A 19,645-nucleotide genomic window follows, 5' to 3' on the forward strand; every position below is an offset into this window, starting at 1 on the left:
GTCCGGGAAGATCCCACATGCCGCGGAGCGGCTGGGCCCGTGAGCCATGGCCGCTGAGCCTGCGCGTCCGGAGCCTGTGCTCCACAGCGGGAGAAGCCACAACGGTGAGAGGCCCGCATACCGCAAAAAAAAAAAAAGAAATAACCTAAGTTTTGCTTATGTTCATGAAATAATCTAAACTTAGTTTTGCTTCCGTGGCTTGCATGGTTTTGTCTGCCCAGGGAAGCCTCAGGTTTGGTCTCCCTTTTGTTATGTTTAGCAATTCCCCCCTTTCTGGTCATTATCTCAGCAAGCTAAGGGTGTGGCCAACTAGTTTAGCCTTACTCTTGGTAACCACTGTTGATACAGCCAGGCTAAAGAATCACACGTTCATTGTTTCCAATAGTTGAGTCAACAGGATGGAGGGTCATGTAGTTGCTGTTACCAACAGCTGCATCATCATCATAGACATGGGAAGTTAGATCACTGAGTTCTTCAGGTTGTCTAATCCTGATGGCTATCATTTGGTGTATGAGAGGCTAGCAAAAGGCATTTAAAACCCTTGGGAGGATACAATGCACTAGAAAGGTTAACATGATGACTATAATCAGAATAGTAGCCAAGAATTTTAAAAATTCTCAAGGGCAGAGAATCCCAGAAGCTAAGATCTAACCAACTAGATAACTCGAATGGGCTGTAATCAAATTCAGGCTTTACCTATATATACACATATTATATATATATATATATATATATATATATATATATATATATATATATATATATAAAAAATATATATATATTTTTTAACATACTCACAACACGATGTATTAGCAATCATATATCCTCATGATTACCTAGGACAGGATGAACATGAGGATATTTTAGTTCAGGAGGTGGTACTGCAGGTGTGCCTCCACCTAAGTTAGGCCTCTATATGATGTGAGCAATAAGGTAATTTAATAAGACGCATTTCTATGGAAATAAAAGAAAAACAAGGGTTAACAGTTCGAGCAAATTATAAATTCAGTTTCTGAGTTTGGAGAGCAGCCAATTGAGAACATTTCTAGATTTGAATTCGAAGCATCTTTAGGGAGTGGAATAAGGATGGCAGTTTCAATCTGTGGATTTTCCTGGTTTGCAGCTTAACTGTCTTTGATGTCATCAGGTATCCTACTGAACTTTCTTGAGCAGCCAGCCTTTACAGCAACAAGCATGAAGGTTGTCCATACATGATCTATTGTGGTGATTTCTCTGAAGTTTACAAGTAGATAACGAAACCTCAAAGACAATTAACAGGACTAGAATTTGATAAAGAATACACCATACTTTTCTATACTTACCGGGTAGGAGAGATACCATGATAACCATAGTTTTCTAGTGAAACGATTTTTTCCATAGTCATCCCACTTTTATCAAAATACTTATAGTGAAACTAATTTGTTTATAAGTCATCTTATTAAACTTGGATAGATTATTTACATAAATGTAGTAAGAATAGTAATTCTATGCAGATTCTCAAACATGACATTTTGGTCAAAGCCTTGGTAATATCCAAGGGGCTTTACTGGCTCCATAAAGTCAACTTTAGTTCTTTAAAATTGCCTGGTAATAAAGAATTTCAGATTAGACCTTTAAAGTCTCTTTAGGCTAAGAAGCCAAGCTAAGGACTTGTTTACTTATGTCCTGCTACAAGAAGAACAAATTCTTATTGAGTTTATATAAATACATATATTGTCATGAAAAGAAGAGTATTTATTAAGAGTTTCTGAATTCTGGAGGGATTAGGTAGGGAGAAAAAGATAAATGTTTCAACTTTTGTTTACAAAAGTATACTTTCTCAAATTGCTGTCAAGTTATAAATATCAATAGCTTAAAAGAGAGGAGCAAAAGGAGTCCTTTAAATCTGGAAAACAAAACATTAAACAACCAGCAATATTTAAAATGAAGTCATAAAAGTTATAATCATCTTCATCAGTTCATTCAGTCTCCTGTAATTAATTTTTGTTTTGCTTCATCTTGGGTTAGTAGCTTTATGAATCAATCACTTTTCCAGTAGAGTCTTAGAAATTCTTACCCAGTTCAGTGTTATGATCTTAAAGTTATCAGAAACTTGTATTCTAGAGTACTTGTTAATATCTTTTCCATAAATCTCTTTGAAGATGAAGCATTTTGCCTGTAGATGATTACAAGTGCTTTCAGAGAGGAATCAAGAGTAAAACAATAACTGTGACAAAAGACTTAAAAACATCCATGGTTAAAGATCTAGTGAGAATTCACCAAAAAATGATGCCCAAATTATTATTTTGTGACATACAATATTATAAAATAATCACTGGAATTTTGACTGATAACATTATACAAGGACATATCAGGATTTTAGGAATTTCATATAATTTCTAGAACACATATTAATAATATATACTGTATATGTAAATATACATATTATTATACATATACATATATATACATGTATGTATATATACATATATATATAATATATAATTATTATACATATAATATATATATGTAAATATAATCTAAGAAGGTCAAACATTACTTTTTATTTGACAATGTTTGCCATGCAATTTAATATCAAATAAGCCTAAATAAACTGAGATTTCTCTTTTATAAGGAGAAAGAGCAAATTTTTTCAGAACTTCCAGGGGCCCTCTGGAAAATTCCAAAGTTAGTTTGAGGTCAAAAAGACTTCATTCAGAATTTGATTTGGGGAAGTTTGTTAAAAATGTCAAAAGATTTGAAACCCTTGATCAATTAGGAGTGTAAGTCACTATGACATAACACTTAGTTATCTGTTCACCAAAGTGATAACTGAAAGATTTCAAAGGCAAATATAGGAAGTTATATAGTTGTAAAAAACCTTAGCTCTTAAAATTGAAAAAACTCAGTTTTCCTAATTAAAGATCTGATAAAGACAATGTGGAACACAGGAAATATTTCCCATGACACGGAATCCTTGTTTCCTAGGCAGATTACATTAAAGGTAAAGAAAAACCTTTTATAATATTTTATTAAGAACAGACCCATAATCTAAGAAATTTTGTGATTTTAACAGAGAGAAAATTAAACTCTAGTTTTGTATCAGTACATTACTGGGCTCATTTTAAAAATCCTTGTAAATAAATCTATTCAATTTTAGCCAGCTGTGACCTCACAACATAAAATTTCTCTTCCACAAACCTTTTGCATCTTTCTATATTCATTAAGGTTTTGCCTTCTTCTTTTTCCTTTCTTCTTCTGAAAAAAAAAAACAGTCATTTTATTTTACACATTACTCTCTTTCTCCTTAACAAAAACACATCCTATATTCCTTGTATACTCCTCATATGAAAATACATTTTATTGTAAATCAACTACAATTTTTTTAAATTACAAGTTCAAACCTCATAATAAGGATCACTTTGATGTTCCATATCCCTAGAATCAGCAATATTTTCACTATTATATTGATTTCTTCCAATCAATGTGAGGGAGAGCAATGTCAGTTTTCATTTCTTTGAATCAAAGTACAAAACTGCAGGGCAGAATAGTCTAACAAATAATGTTCATGTGCTGTTGGTTGTCAAAGAGAAGAGTTAGAGGGAAAGAGAAAACCAGACATCAGCTCCTCTCCCTAAAATACACTAAACAACCAGCTCAGGTGGTTTTGTGTCCTGTTCACTTGTGCAGTAACTATTGCTCGTATCCATGCCATGTAAACTCAGTCTATTATTTTCAGGATGTAGAACACACCTCTACATCCTTAGCAAGGAAACAGAAGAGCCAGTCTCATAATGAATGAGTGCTTTGGCACTTGTTAGGGGTTTGTATCCTCGGGTTTAGATCAATGAGTTCATTAATTTCCTAATGCTAGATATTCAGGGGCTTTATGGAGAATGAATAGAAGTTCTGTTGACAGAATTAAAGGCTATGTAGCTGTGACAAAATTAAGAATGTCTCAGTTCTACTCTGTTTTTGGAATCTGAAGGGAGAAGAAAGTATGTAGAAAAAATATGCAAACACTTCCTGAAAACTGTTTGTTCCTTTTTTATTCAAATATTTTATGGAGTTGTTTTTTATGAAGAAATGAAATAAATCTGTACTGATATTTTTTTAAATCCAATTTTCTTCCCTTTCTTTGTATACAAAGTTGTTTTCCTTCACTCTTTATTGTTTCTAGTAGCTCTATTTTTACATATGAAAATTACAAAGCAGGCAGTAGTGAACTATCTATCATATATTAGCACCCTATGGTAAATTAGCAAATTTATAAATACATAATGATAAAAACTTATATTTTTTAGAAACATGTTTTTCATAGTACAATATTTAATGTGGTTTTAATGTGGCAAAAGACATATTTATTTATTTATTTATTTATTTATTTATTTATTTTTTTTTTTTTTTTTTTTTTTTTTTTTTTTTTTTGCGGAACGCGGGCCTCTCACTGCTGTGGCCTCTCCCGTTGTGGAGCACAGGCTCCAGACGCGCAGGCTCAGCAGCCATGGCTCACGGGCCCAGCCGCTCCGCGGCATGTGGGATCCTCCCAGACCGGGGCACAAACCCACGTCCCCTGCATCGGCAGGCGGACTCTCAACCACTGCGCCACCAGGGAAGCCCGACATATTTATTAATAGACCCAAATATCTTTGTCTCTGTAAAAATTAAGAAAAATAAATAAATTTAAATTTATGTTTAGTGATCAATGTCTCAGTAAATTATCTTATTTGGAAATGATCTAGACAATAAATGTTCATTATTTAGTTTAGCTTAGTATAAACTTTTATTTTATTTACATTTATTTAACTTACTTGTTTTTAACAATTATGCTTAGATTAGCCATCAAACAGCTAGCCATCATCTTAAGTTATTGTTTTTTGTTTTTTGTTTGTTTGTTTGTTTTTGTTTTGCGGTACGCGGGTCTCTCACTGTTGTGGCCTCTCCCGTTGCAGGGCACAGGCTCCGTATGTGCAGGCTCAGTGGCCATGGCTCACGGGCCCAGCCGCTCCGGCATGTGGGATCTTCCCCAACCAGGGCACGAACCCGTGTCCCCTGCATCGGCAGGCGGACTCTCAACCACTGCGCCACCAGGGAAGCCCTTAAGTTATTTTGTAACATAGAGATAGCATGAGCCTATTTGACAAATAAACCAAGGTAGAAAAAGCTATATGTTTGTATTACATTTAATATTGACAATTCCAAAGACAAGGCTGTTTTTATTAAACCAACAAACTTAAACTAACTTTTATTTAACAAAGATTATCCTGATCATGTGAACTTGAAAACAGTTGGATTAGAGTTTCCATTTCTGAGAGTTTTAGGAATATTTAATTTATACATGCACTTATTTCTCTTTAAGCCAACTAAGTAGAATTCTTTTTAAAATATCAGGGGCAGAGTCAAGATGGCAGTGTGGGAAGATGTAGAGTTAGCGTCTCCCCACAACTAGGGCGCCTGCCGGCCGCTGGTGGGGAGACCCGCAATGAGACAGGAGGAACCCTAAAGTGAACCAGTAGGACGTAGAGGTACTGAGCAGGGAGGAGAAGTGGAAGCCAGACAGAATCAGTGCCCCTGAGGCCAGGGAGATCAGGAGAAGCAGGCGGTAGGGGCCCTCCCAGACCAGAGAAGCAGGACAGGAGGGCGTTTACCCCACCCACTCGAGCCCAGGGAGCCTGCTGGGCTCCTAGGTGAGGTCCCCTGCCTTCTGAGACCAGGGGTTGGGGGGGCACACCTGGGCCCCTTCTGTTCCTTGATCCTAAGCCCCAATCCCCACAGCCCCCAAGGCCTTTTCCAGCCCTGTGGGTCCTGAGCATTGCCCCTGCCCACCGCCCAAACCTCACCCTTGCTTAGGCCCTGCCCTCCACAGCCAAGGCCTTCCCCCACCTTTTTTTCCCCCCTCCTCCTCTTTTTTACTAGTAGTTCTGTACTACTAGTAAAACTACTGGTACTGTAGTTCTTTCCGGTTGTTGATTCATCTATATTTTTACTTTTATATTCTTCATAACATATCTGTTAGTTTCCTAGTCTAATTTTATATTTCACTTTGTTATTGGGGTTTTTTTTGTTTTTTTGCTTTTTCTGCCGCTCCAGATGGCTTGCGGGATCTTGGTTCATGAGCCCAGAATTGGGCCTAAGCTCCTGCGGTGGGAGCTCCGAGTCCAAACCACTGGACTAACAGAGAACCTCAGACCCTAGGGAATATTCATTGGAGTGAGGTCTCACAGAGTTCCTCATCTCAGCACCAAGACCCATCTCTACCCAATAGCCTACAAACCCCAGAGTTGGAAACCTCAGGCCAAACAACCAGTAAGACAGGAACACAATCCCACTCATAAAAAAAAAAAAGAGAGACACGGCAAAAAAAAATATCACAGATGAAGGAGCAAGGTAAAAACCTACAAGACCAAATAAATGAAGAGGAAATAGGCAATCTACCTGAAAAAGAATTCAGAGTAATGATAGTAAAGATCATCCAGAATCTCAGAAATAGAATGGAGGCACAGATTGAGAAAATACAAGAAATGTTTAACACAGATCTAGAAGAACAAACAAACAGAGATGAACAACATAATGACTGAAATGAAAAATACACTAGAAGGAATCAAAAACTGAGGCAGAAGAACAATAAGTGAGCTGGAAGACAAAATGGTGGAAATAACTGCCAAGGAGCAGACTAAAGAAAAAAGAATGAAAAGAATTGAAGACAATTTCAGAGACCTCTGGGACAACAGTAAATGTACCAACATTCGAATTATAGGGGTCCCAAAAGAAGAGGAGAAAAAGAAAGGGCCTGAGAAAATATTTGAAGAGATTATAGCTGAAAACTTCCCTAACATGGGAGAGAAAATAGTCATTCAGGTCCAGGAAGCACAGAGAGTCCCATATAGGATAAACCCTAGGAAAAACACACCAAGACACATATTAATCAAACTAATAAAAATTAAACTCAAAGAAAAAATATTAAAAGCAGCAACGAAAAACAAAAAATAACATACAAAGGAATCCCCATAAGTTATCAGCGGGTTTTTCAGTGGAAACTCTACAGGCCAGAAGGGAGTGGCAGGATATACTTAAAGTGATGAAAGAGAAAAACCTACAACCAAGATTACTCTAGCCAGAAAGGATCTCATTCAGATTTGACGGAGAAGTCAAAAGCTTTTCAGACAAGCAAAAGCTGAGAGAATTCAGCACCACCAAACCAGCTTTACCGCAAATGCTAAAGAAACTTCTCAAAGAGGGAAACACAAGAGAAGAGAAAGACCCACAAAAACCAACCCAAAACAACTAAGAAAATGGTAATAGGAACATACGTATCGATAATAACCTTGAATGTAAATGGATTAAATGCCCCAATGAAAAGACAGAGACTGGCTGAATGGATACAAAAACAAGACCCATATATATGCTGTCTCCAAGAGACCCACTTCAGACCTAGGGACACATACAAACTGAACATGAAGGGATGGAAAAAGATATTCCATGCAAATGGAAATCAAAAGAAACCTGGAGTAGCAATACTCATATCAGATAAAATAGACTTTAAAATAAAGTTTGCTACAAGAGACAAGGAGGGACACTACATAATGATCAAAGGATCAATCCAAGAAGAAGATATAACAATTATAAATGTTTATGCACCCAACATAGGAGCACCTCAATACATAAGGCAAATGCTAACAACCAGGAAAGGAGAAATCAACAGTAACACAGTAATAGTAGGGTACCTTAACACACCACTTACACCAATGGACAGATCATCCAAACGAAAAATAAATAAGGAAGCACAAGCTTTAAATGATACAATAGACCAGATAGATCTAACTGATATTTATAGAACATTCCACCCAAAAGTGGCAGAATACACTTTCTTCTCAAGTGCACATGGAACATTCTCCAGGATAGATCACATTTTGGGTCAAAAATCAAGTCTTGGAAAATTTAAGAATATTGAAATCATATCAAGCATCTTTTCTGACCACAACGCTATTAGATTGGAAATCAATTACATGAAAAAAACTGTAAAAAACACAAATACACGGAGGCTAAACAGTGCACTATTAAATAACCAAGAGATCACTGAAGAAATCAAAGAAGAAATAAAAAAAAATAGAAACAAATGACAATGAAAACACAACGACCCAAAACCTATGTGATGCAGCAAAAGCAGTCCTAAGAGGGAAGTTTATAGCAATACAATCTCACCTCAAGAAACAAGAAAAATCTCAAATAAACAATCTAACCCTACACTTAAAACAACTAGAGAAAGAAGAACAAAGAAAACCCAAAGTCAGTAGAAGGAAAGAAATCATAAAGATCAGAGCAGAAATAAATGAAATAGAAACAAATAAAACAATAGCAAAGATCAATAAAACTAAAAGCTGGTTCTTTGATCAGATAAACAAAATTGATAAACCCTTAGCCAGACTCATCAAGAAAAAAAGGGAGAGGACGCAAATCAATAAAATTAGAAATGAAAAAGGAGAAATCACAACTGACACTGCAGAAATACAAAGGATTATAAGATACTACTACAAGCAACTATATGCCAATAAAGTGGACAACCACGAAGAAATGGACAAATTCTTGGAAAGGTACAATTTTCCAAGACTGAACCGGGAAGAATTAGAAAATATAAACAGGCCTATCACAAGTAATGAAATTGAAACTGTAATTTAAAATCTTCCAACAAACAAAAGTCTAGGACGAGATGGCTTCACAGGCAAATTCTATCAAACATTTAGAGAAGAGCTAACACCAATCATTCTCAAAATCTTCCAAAAAATTGCAGAGGGAGCAATTCATTCCATGAAGCCACCATCACCCTGATACCAAAACCAGTAAATGATATCACAAAACAAGAAAATTACAGACCAATATCACTGATGAACATAGATGCAAAAATCCTCAACAAAATACTAGCAAACAGAATCCAACAGCACATTAAAAGGATCACACACCATGATCAAGTGGGATTTATCCTAGGGATGCAAGCATTCTTCAATATATGCAAATCAATGTGATACACCACATTAACAAATTAAGGAATAAAAACCATATGATCATCTCAATAGATGCAGAAAAGGCTTTTGACAAAATCCAACACCCATTTATGAAAAAAACTCTCCAGAAAATGGGTATAGAGGGAACCTACCTCAACATAACAAAGGAAATATATGACAAACCCACAGCAAACGTCATTCTCAATGGTGAAAAACTGAAAGCATTTCCACTAAGATCAGGAACAAGACAAGGATGTCCACACTCACCACTCTTTTCAACACAGTTTTGGAAGTCCTAGCCACAGCAATCAGAGAAGAAAAAGAAATAAAAGGAATGCAAATTGGAAAAGAAGAAGTAAAACTGTCACTGTTTGCCAATGACATGATACTATACATAGAAAATCCTAAAGATACCACCAGAAAACTACTAGAACTAATCAGTGAATTTGGTAAGGTTGCAGGATACAAAATTAATGCACAGAAATCTCGGGCACTCCTATACACCAACAACGAAAAATCAGAAAGAGAAATTAAGGAAACACTCCCATTAACCATTACAACAAAAAGAATAAAATACCTAGGAATAAACCTGCTTAAGGAGGCAAAAGACTTGTACTAAGAAAACTATAAAACACTGATGAAAGAAGTCAAAGATGACATAAACAGATGGAGAAATATACCATGTTCTTGGATTGGAAGAATCAATATTGTGAAAATGACTATACTACCCAAAGCAATCTACAGATTCAACACAATCCATACCAAACTACCAATGACATTCTTCACAGAATTAGAATAAAAAATTTTACAATTTGTATGAAAACACAAAAGATCCCGAATAGCCAAAGCAATCCTGAGAAAGAAAAACGGAGTTGGAGGAATCAGGCTCCCTGACTTCAAACTATACCACAAAGCTACAGTAATCAAGACAGTATGGTACAGGCACAAAAACAGAAATATAGATCAATGGTACAAGATAGAATGCCCAGAGATAAACCCACGCACCTATGGTCACCTAATTTATGACAAAGGAGGCAAGAACATACAATGGAGGAAAGACAGCCTCTTCAATAAGTGGTGCTGGGAAAACTGGACAGCTACATATAAAAGAATGAAATTAGAACACTACCTAACATCATACACAAAAATAAGCTCCAAATGGATTAAAGACTTAAATGTAAGACCAGACACTATAAAACTCTTAGAGGAAAACATAGGAAAAACACTCTTTGACATAAACCACAGCAAGATCTTTTTCGACCCACCTCCTAAAGTAATGGAAATAAAAACAAAAATAAACAAATGGGACTTAATTAACCTTAAAAGCTTTTGCATAGCAAAGGAAACCATAGACAAGACAAAAACACAACCCTCACAATGGGAGAAACTATTTGCAAATGAAACAACAGACAAAGGATTAATCTCCAAAATATACAAACAGCTCATGGAGCTAGCTCAATATCAAAAAAACAAACAATTCATTTAAAAAATGGTCAGAAGACCTAAATAGACATCTCACCAAGGATGACATACAGATGGCCAAGAGGCACATGAAAAGATGCTCCACATCACTAATTACTAGAGAAATGCAAGTCAAAACTACAATGAGGCATCAACTCACGCCAGTCAGAATGGCCATTATCAAAATATCTAGAAACAATAAATGCTGGAAAGGGTATGGAGAAAAGGGAACCCTCTTGCACTGTTGGTGGGAATGTAAATTGATACAGCCACTATGGAAAACAGTATGGAGGTTCCTTAAAAAACTAAAAATAGAACTACCATATGACCCAGCAATCCCACTACTGGGCATATACCCTGAGAAAACCATAATTCAAAAAGAGACATGTACCACAATGTTCATTGCAGCACTATTTACAATAGCTAGGCCATGGAGCCAACCTAAATGTCCATCAACAGATGAATGGATAAAGAAGATATGGCACATATATACAATGGAATATTACTCAGCCATAAAAAGAAATGAAATTGAGTTATTTGTAGTGAGGGGATGGACCTGGAGTCTGTCATACAGAGTGAAGTAAGTCAGAAAGAGGAAAACAAATACCATATGCTAACACATATATATGGAATCTAAAAACAAAAATGGTACTGATGAACCTAGTTGCAGGGCAGGAATAAAGTGACAGACATAGAAAATGGACTTGACGACATGGGGTGGGAGGGCGAAGCTGGGGCAAAGTGAGAGTAGCATCAACGTATATACACTACTGAATGTAAAATAGTTGGCTGGTGGGAAGCAGCAGCATAGCACAGGGAGATCGGCTCGGTGCTTCGCCATGACCTAGAGGGGTGGGAGAGGGAGGATGGGAGGGAGGCTCAAGAGGGAGGGGATATGGGGACATGTGTATGCATATGGCTGATTTGCTTTGTTGTGCAACAGAAACTAACACGGTATTGTGAAGTAATTATACTCCAATAAAGATCTATTAAAAAAATATCATGTAGGGCTTCCCTGGTGGCACAGTGGTTGAGAGTCTGCCTGCCGATGCAGAGGACACGGGTTCGTGCACCGGTCTGGGAAGATCCCACATATCGCGGAGCGGCTGGGCCCGTGAGCCATGGCCACTGAGCCTGCGCGTCGGGAGCCTGTGCTCCACAACAGGAGAGGCCACAACAGTGAGAGGCCCGTGTACCGCAAAAAAAAATAAATAAATAAAATATCATATATACATGGGAATTCCCTGGCGGTCCAGTAGTTATGACTCGGGGCTTTTACTGCCAAGGGCCCGGGTCCAACCCCTGGCTGGGGAACTAAGATCCCACAAGCTGCACGGGGCGGCCAAAAAAATATCATATATGTATATATAATATACATACATATATGGATATACATAAACATGTAGACAGAGACAAAGGTCTTATAGTTTTTAATTTTAGCCATATCTCAGGTATAATAATACAAAACTCAAAAGAATCTGGATCCAAATTGTTTTTCTGGCCGACAGACTAATTTAAGGTTACCTGCTCAGATGGCCAAAGTTTTTTAATGAAGATTTTGTGCGTGTGTGTGTGTGTGTGTGCGCGCACACGCACACGCGCACTGTAAGGATTCTTTTAGAAAAGCTATTTTTAGAGTCATTTTGTCTCTTAGAAACTTCTGCATACCAATCAAAGAGTATCTTCCATCGTCTCTGAGAGGTTTGCAATCCTCTTTTCAAGGGCACTCCGTAAAGTGGACTATCTTATCTAAGTTAAAATTTCCCCGAAGTGGCCACTACAATTCCAAATTATCCTTTGTAAAGTTCATCCATTTTGCCAGAAAGGCACAAGATCCTGGTCCATAGTAGGTATACATACAAGAAGCAAGAGTTTTTAAGGGAGGAGGAGAATGAGATTTAGATGAGGTGGAACCTATCTCTTCCTCTAGATTCCCTGAAACAATCTGTGAGGAGCTCAGTAATCCTACCATTGCCTAAATCCCAGGGAATCACAAGTTTCTCCCCTTTCAGACAGAAGGGTGACTTACCAAGAAGCTTCAACAAACAGAATACGGGTATGCACAATAAATTCCGAGAGCTCAACATGCAAAGAGAGCAACATTCAGGCTGACTGCAAGGTTGGCAAGAAAGTGGTGAGCTCAATGGGCCCAGTGGGTACCAGCACGTGGTTGCTCACTGGCCTCAGAGTTGTTGAGGGTCTTCTTTGGATACCACTTCTGATGTCAGAAAACTGTCAAAAATCCAGAAATAACATAATCAAAACCACCAAATCAATAAATAGTATTTAGTAAGAGTTTGTTGTGTATATAAAAACAGGAACTGGGAGCTTCCAGAGTCAAAGATGGATATGAAGGTCACAGGCATTAAATTACAGCAAGGCTTATAAAGTGAAAATGAGAGGAAAAAAAAGTGAAAATGAGAAAGTTATTAACGTTTACAATGACTGGTTATTACAATGGGGGGTTCTAGATGGCAGGGGATTGGTTAAAAGTGATTACCTCATACCATTTTAAAGACCATGACTTAAGGTTTCTTTTTTATGACTGTCAGAGGTATTTACAAGAAATAACCTAGGTTAAGTTTCATTTATGTTCATGAAATAAGCTAGATTTAGTTGAGCTTACTGGCTTAAATGGTTTTGTCTGCTCAGGGAATTCTCAAGTCCAGTCTCCATTTTGTATTTAATTTTAACCACACACACACACACACACACACACACACACTGAGAGCAATCTGCTTTAATGTACTAGAATAAATGTCTCAGGCCAAGCCTGCCAGAGTTTGGTTTTGCTATTAAAGGGCACATTCAGGGCCCCTCAACGTACTGAAATCTAGTGTTGGGAAACTACGGAAACAGTGTCACTCGCAGGAAGCCCAAATTGAATATTTAGTGATTGGAGCTGCTCCAATTCTAACTGAAGTCTGTGCCTTCCTGTATGGGACTATAAGCGTTGAGAAACACTCTGGGTGAGGGAGTGGGTGGGACAGAATCAGAGAGGGGTTCACTACTGATGAGGCGTATGCGGGAGACTCAGAAGTCTGTTCAATCATTCCCGGACCGAGAGCCCCATGGAAATCAAGCTGCTTTGAGCGCTTCCTCGTCATGCCCGCAGTGAACCTGCAGATTCTCTGCCTTCCAGCCCCGCCAGCCCACACCACTGAGAACTATCGTCAGCCCATCCGGTCACCGCCAGTTCTCGCACTTTCCCTCCCTAATGCTGACGCCACCATCAATAGGTCTCCGCCCCACGTGCCTCCCCACTTCATCCTTCGTCACCATAGAAACACACAGAGATTCAATGACGTTTGAGGAACTAAGAATACAGATATGAAAAAAAGCACAGTCTTGCACCAGGAGAGGCACACAGCCTACGAGAGCGAGAACACGGAAACAAATCAATATAATATGACGTTAACTGAGGAATATGCAAAATACTCCTGATACAGCAAGAGTGAATTATTCCTGAACAATGTGATTTGGACAGTATTTTCCTCACCCACTATATTAGCTTCCTATTGCTGCTGTAACAAACTACCACAAACTTAGTGGGTTAAAACAACACAGATTGATTATCTTACAGTTCTGGATGTCAGATGTCTAACACACAACTCAGTGGGCTACAATCAAGGTGTGTTGGCAGGGCTGTTTTCTTTCCTGGAGGCTCTTGGAGAGAAATCATTTTAGAATCCCCTGCAAACCAGTTCTGGGGATAGCTTTTACTTGGCCAAGAGGCTCTTACAGTCTCAGATAAAGTCAAGATAATGAATAGGAGGAATTTTTCTGATGAATTCTATCTTAAATTCTTAAAAAATAATCAATAGAGGGCTTCCCTGGTGGCGCAGTGGTTAAGAATCCGCCTGCCAATGCAGGAGACACGGGTTTTAGCCCTGGTCCAGGAAGATCCCATATGCCGCGAAGCAACTAAGCCCGTGCGCCACAACTACTGAGCCCGCGTGCCACAACTACTGAAGCCCACGCGCCTAGAGCCTGTGCTCTGCAGCAAGAGGCCACCGCAATGAGAAGCCCACGCACCACAACGAAGTGTAGCCCCCACTCACCGCAACTAGAGAAACCCCGAGCACATCAACGAAGACCCAACACAGTCAAAAATAAATATAATAAATAAATTTATTAAAATCAATAGAGCCAATATATTAATTTAATCCATTTATTAAGCACCTACTATATGCCAGGTGCTTTGCTGGGTGCTAAGGCTACAAAGATCAAACAGAGAGAGTTCCTGACCTCTAGGAATCCACCACCCAGAGAGGAAAAAACAGAAATGTGGTCAAACGCACTGTGATAACTGCTCCAGTGAATAATGTGCCATAAGATCTCAGAGGAAGCAATATAAATAATGCATTCTGCTGGTATGCAGTGCTGGAGGAGTCTTGGTGAGGAGACAGGATAGTGGCCTGTAGAGCCACAAGAGAAGGTGACATTTGAGAGTTCTTCCCTTAGAGAAAAAGAGACTAAATAACCTAAATTGAATTTTCCAGTTTCATAAATACACTTTTTATAAATAGGCTAAGAACGCTTCCCAGATAATTAAATGGGAACGTGTTTGTTCGTTCTTCTATCTCACATTATCACACATACCTGGCTAATTAAAATATGTCATTTTAGGGACTTCCTGGTGGTGCAGTGGTAAAGAATCCGCCTTCCAATGCAGGGGACGTGGACCCGATCCCTGGTCAGGGAACTAAGATCCCACATGCCACGGGGCAACGAAGCCCACGTGCCACAACTACTGAGCTCGTGCACCTCAACGAGAGAGCCCGTGTGCCACAAACTACAGAGCCCACTCGCCCTGGAGCCCGCGCACCACAACTAGAGAGAGAAAACCTGCATGCCGCAACTAGAGAGAAGCCCACGCGCCACAACGAAGAGCCCACACGCCACAACTAAGACCCAACGCAGCCAAAAATAAAATCAAATAATAAAATAATACTAATAAATAAATCGTTAAAAAAAATAAAATGTCATTTTAATTAAAGGCATCCATGGAAGGTGGCCAGGTATCAATGTACCGATGGCCCAACTGCTCATTTCCTGGCAAGCAAGTTCCCTGAGTAACCTACCAATGTCACCATCATCCCCAACCCAGGTGAAACTTATGCTGGAGGCAACCAGGGCTATGTGTCCTCAGAGGAAATGAGTTGCATAAGCAAGACATCCTTTCGCTGTATTCTCAGAGGACTTAGTTCCACGCCCAGGGAGAAGTAATGTGACTCTCTCAGGATGGTTCAGAGCCAAGCCCCAGACTCCTGAGGGAGATTCATTGCTTGCTAACATGAACTTTGGCCCTGGGTAGACAAATCTCCAAACCATCCCCTTCATACGTCATGTTTGTTCAAGTCAAGACACACGTATCAAATGCCTACTCTATGAGAGAAACTCTGCTTTGATGCTGGAGCCACGAAACTGAAAACGACAGTCTCTGCCACAGAGGGGCTCATGTCTGGCTTCCTGACTCATTTCCCAGATGAGGAAGCTAAGGCTCTGAACTTTCTGGTTTCTTTCTCTGGTCTGTTCATGTCGTACTCTCTTCATTGAGTACTTTCCTCCCTTCCTGGATTCGCAGAGCCCAACTGAAGTCCAACTTCTTCTAAGAGGATTTCCTGACTCCTGTAATCACTAACTTTTACTTTCTCTACATTTCTATTTCACTAAGTCTGTATCTGACAACTTATCACTTAATTATACTTTGCTTTGTATTATTTCTTTAATTATTTAAAGTGTCCATCACGGAACTCCAATGATATTGTAAGCTTCTTGAAGGCAGGAGTCATCATTTAAATTTCGAGTCTGAGCACAAAGTTAATTCTCAATATTTAGTTAAGATTTAACTGATTGGATGATGGAAACCAGCTCTCAAGCAGTAATGGAAGGAGAGGAATGGTAAGCAATGCTCCCACCTTCAAAGGCTGGTTTAGTCCTAACCCAGCCTTCAAAAACCAGCTGCATTGCATTTAAAGAACCTTCCACAAGAGCATAACATAAAAACAAAAGGGTCCACATTACAGATCATATTCACAATCCATCCAATTAAAGATTGAGTCCATCAGAGTAAAAACAAAAAAAGGATGATTTATTATATGGGAGAACCATGTAAATGTCAACCTCAAAAGCTAGCCTCCCAGCATCCTAAATTTAATTTAACCAATCTATTATCCATGCATTCATCTAAACTCTTTGAGATGTTTTTAAATTAAAAATAACTTTTTTTCTTATTGCCATAAAGGATTGTTTTTTCCCCTCCCTCTCTCATCCCTATTCTTGGGGTCTGGCACCTTCTAGGAAAGCTTGATTAACAGAAGTAGGCATTTAGTAGGGAAAGAGACAGCAACTCTTTGTAACATTACAACGCCTGAAAGCACATGAATGTTGGCAGTGGGAAAGGTCTGATTTTTTGTAACCATGGCAAGGGCCTCTTTCTTTTCTCCCCTCTTCTACTTACTTGCAGGATTCAAGCCCAAGGAAATCCTCAATCCTTTTCTAACCCCTGGCCTGTCTCATCCAGAAGGAACTGGATGACTGACACCCAGCTGAAGGCTATGGAGTGGAAGAAGTCTGAAGGGCTGCGTTTCCCCTGTGGGATGTAAAAAGGCAAGTCCACTACTTTCTTCTGGTCTGTGTTGCTCTGTGTCTATATTCTTTTCTCCTGTTACAGTAGAGTTTTTCCCCTGGTACTTCGGCAGAACTTTTTCCCTAGTACACTAGGTTCTGGGAAAGGAAAGGGAAAGGGATAGGGATAGGGATAGGAAAAGGAAAGGAAAGGAGAAGCAAAAGCAAAAGCCCCATCAGGAGCAGGTTATCTGCCACTTGCCTATGTGGAGCAAAGGCTTTTCACATCCTTTATACCCCTCTTCCATCCTATAGTCAGCCAGAACCTGGCACATTGTAGGAAGGCATCTGACAGTGATCTCTTTCACTGCAGAGAAGATATCATTGAAGAATTCCAAAGAATTCATAAGGGAGAAGAGGATTCCCATTGGTAGAACCAGAAAAGCTTATCCAGAGTCTTGAAGGTTCTGTCTTTATTTACTGGCTCCTAAACTTGGCACAGTGCCTGATACCCTGTAATTATATAATAATATGGATTGATGAAATGGCTAAATAGCAGTATGATAGCTACCATGTATTGAGTACTTACCTCAGTGCCTAACACGTTGAAAATCTATAATAAATATTTGTTGAACAAAGAGGGAATAGCAGTAAGGATAATATTATTTGTTGAGAACTTATTGCTCAATTATCTTGTTTAATCCTCACAACAACCATAGGAGATCGGTATTCCCATTATTCCCATTTTACAGATAAGGAAAAATAAGGGTTTACAGGCATTAAGTAACTTTCCCAAAAATCAGAATGGCTAGCAAGAACTTCCCAAATAGCTATTACCAGACGTGCAGTCAATGGTGTCCTTCACCAGAGGGCATAGGCTTATACCCCAGACTTGCCCTGAAAAATTGATGATGCGGGTAGATCTGGGGAAGTAGACTCATGATCCCAGCCATGTATAACAGCAATAGCTGTTGGAATCAGGGGATTCTGCACAGTCAGAGGAACCGAACTGGGAAATGAGAAGGCATCTCGAAAACTAGATGATCACAAGGCCTCAAATCATAATCCTCAAGTTCCCCTCTCATGTACATATTCAGCATTTTCTAAGCCTTCAGCCAATATTTCTCCCTTTCTGGTTTGTTTCCCCATGTGGACAAATGTATTCTACATCTAATTTTTACTTTACTAAATTATAAAGTAATGACACATGGTTCTAACTTAATGGATGTGTTATCCTCAAATGGCTCCCCAACATACTGTAAACAAAATGTTTTGAAATTTGTCATTTCAGAATCCTATATCTGAATGTTAATTTTCCTAATCTAGGACTCTTTTCTATCTCAAGCCAGTAAATAAGGAAACTCTATTTCTACTTCTTTCCTTTCCACTGTGTTTTGGCAAAAATAGATTCAGAACTTATTACTATTTAATTTGATCCTTTCAGGTGGATCTGAGTCTGTCTCATTTATTGGCTAGATCCTTACATACATATCATTCTTATCCACCCGTTGGTCCTGTCCACCATGGAAACAGTAAGTGATAAGGGGACAGAAACAAGCATGAAATTCAAAACCAGATGCAACCTGGTACTGGGGCTACAGGGCCCTTATTTTCTGTAACTGGGGTGGACCATTCCTACTTGCCTGTTCTTGGTATAATACAGTAACGTTAAAGTCAAGATTGGGAGAAAAGACATATCTGGTAAATACTTACCAAAAAAAAGCTGTATTAGCTGTATTTATTTCATAAAAATATACTTTAAATAAAAAACCACTATAAAAATAAAGAGGCACAAACGTGAGAATAGAAAAAATTCACCATGAAAATATAAAAATTCTGAACTTGCTTGAATTGGCAATTCAATAGAAGAAAAAATATATGGCCAATAAACATATGAAAAGATCAATGTCACATTAATAAAATTCAAACCACAATAAGATACCATTTTATACCCATCAGATAAGCAAAAACCATGAAGTGAAATTACCAACTATTGGTGAGGATGGAGAGCGCTAAGAACTCTCATTCACTGCTGGTAGAAGTTGTGAATGGCAGAATCACTTTGGAGAACAATTTGGCTCTATTTCATAAAGTTGAATCCAAATATTATATGCTTTGACCCAGCATTCCAGTCCTTGGCAAGTACCCTATAAATTACTGCTCCTGTACTCAAGGACATATACAAGAATGTTCATAATAGCATTGTTTGAAATGGCAGGGAGGGAAAAAAGGAAACAATCTAAATGTCCATGAATAGGAAATTTTTTTAACCTTGAATCCTCTGAGGATGATTTTTTTTTTTTTTGTCTGTGTTGGGTCTTCGTAGCTGCACATGGGCTTCTCACTGCAGTGGCTTCTCTTGTTACAGAGCATGGGCTTTAAGCGCACAGGCTTCAGTGGTTATGGCACGTGGGCTCAGTAGTTGTGGCTCGTGGGCTCTAGAACACAGGCTCAGTAGTTATGGCGCACAGGCTTAGTTGCTCCGCGGCATGTGGGATCTTCCCGGACCAGGGCGTGAACCGGTATCCCCTGCATTGGCAGGCGGATTCTCAACCACTGCACCACTAGGGAAGCCCCTGAGGATGAATCTGAATCCAATTCATTCATAATACATTGCACAAATCACGGTTTCAAGG

At 38.8% G+C, this 19,645-nt stretch overlaps 1 long non-coding RNA gene across 1 annotated transcript in view; it reads right to left on the reverse strand.

Moving 5' to 3' along the window:
• Nucleotides 1-2,686: 2,686 nt before the first annotated feature.
• LOC309839598 overlaps nucleotides 2,687-19,645 on the reverse strand; it is a 30,444-nt gene continuing 13,485 nt past the window's right edge. Inside the window, exons 3-4 of the long non-coding RNA XR_014298521.1 lie at nucleotides 12,469-12,671; nucleotides 2,687-3,237 (exon numbers count right to left, since the gene is read on the reverse strand). This is a non-coding gene — a long non-coding RNA (uncharacterized lncRNA). The remainder of the gene's footprint in view (nucleotides 3,238-12,468; nucleotides 12,672-19,645) is intronic.

Source organism: Grampus griseus (assembly GCF_964374135.1).
Source record: "Grampus griseus genome assembly, chromosome: X".
NCBI lineage: Eukaryota > Metazoa > Chordata > Mammalia > Artiodactyla > Delphinidae > Grampus > Grampus griseus.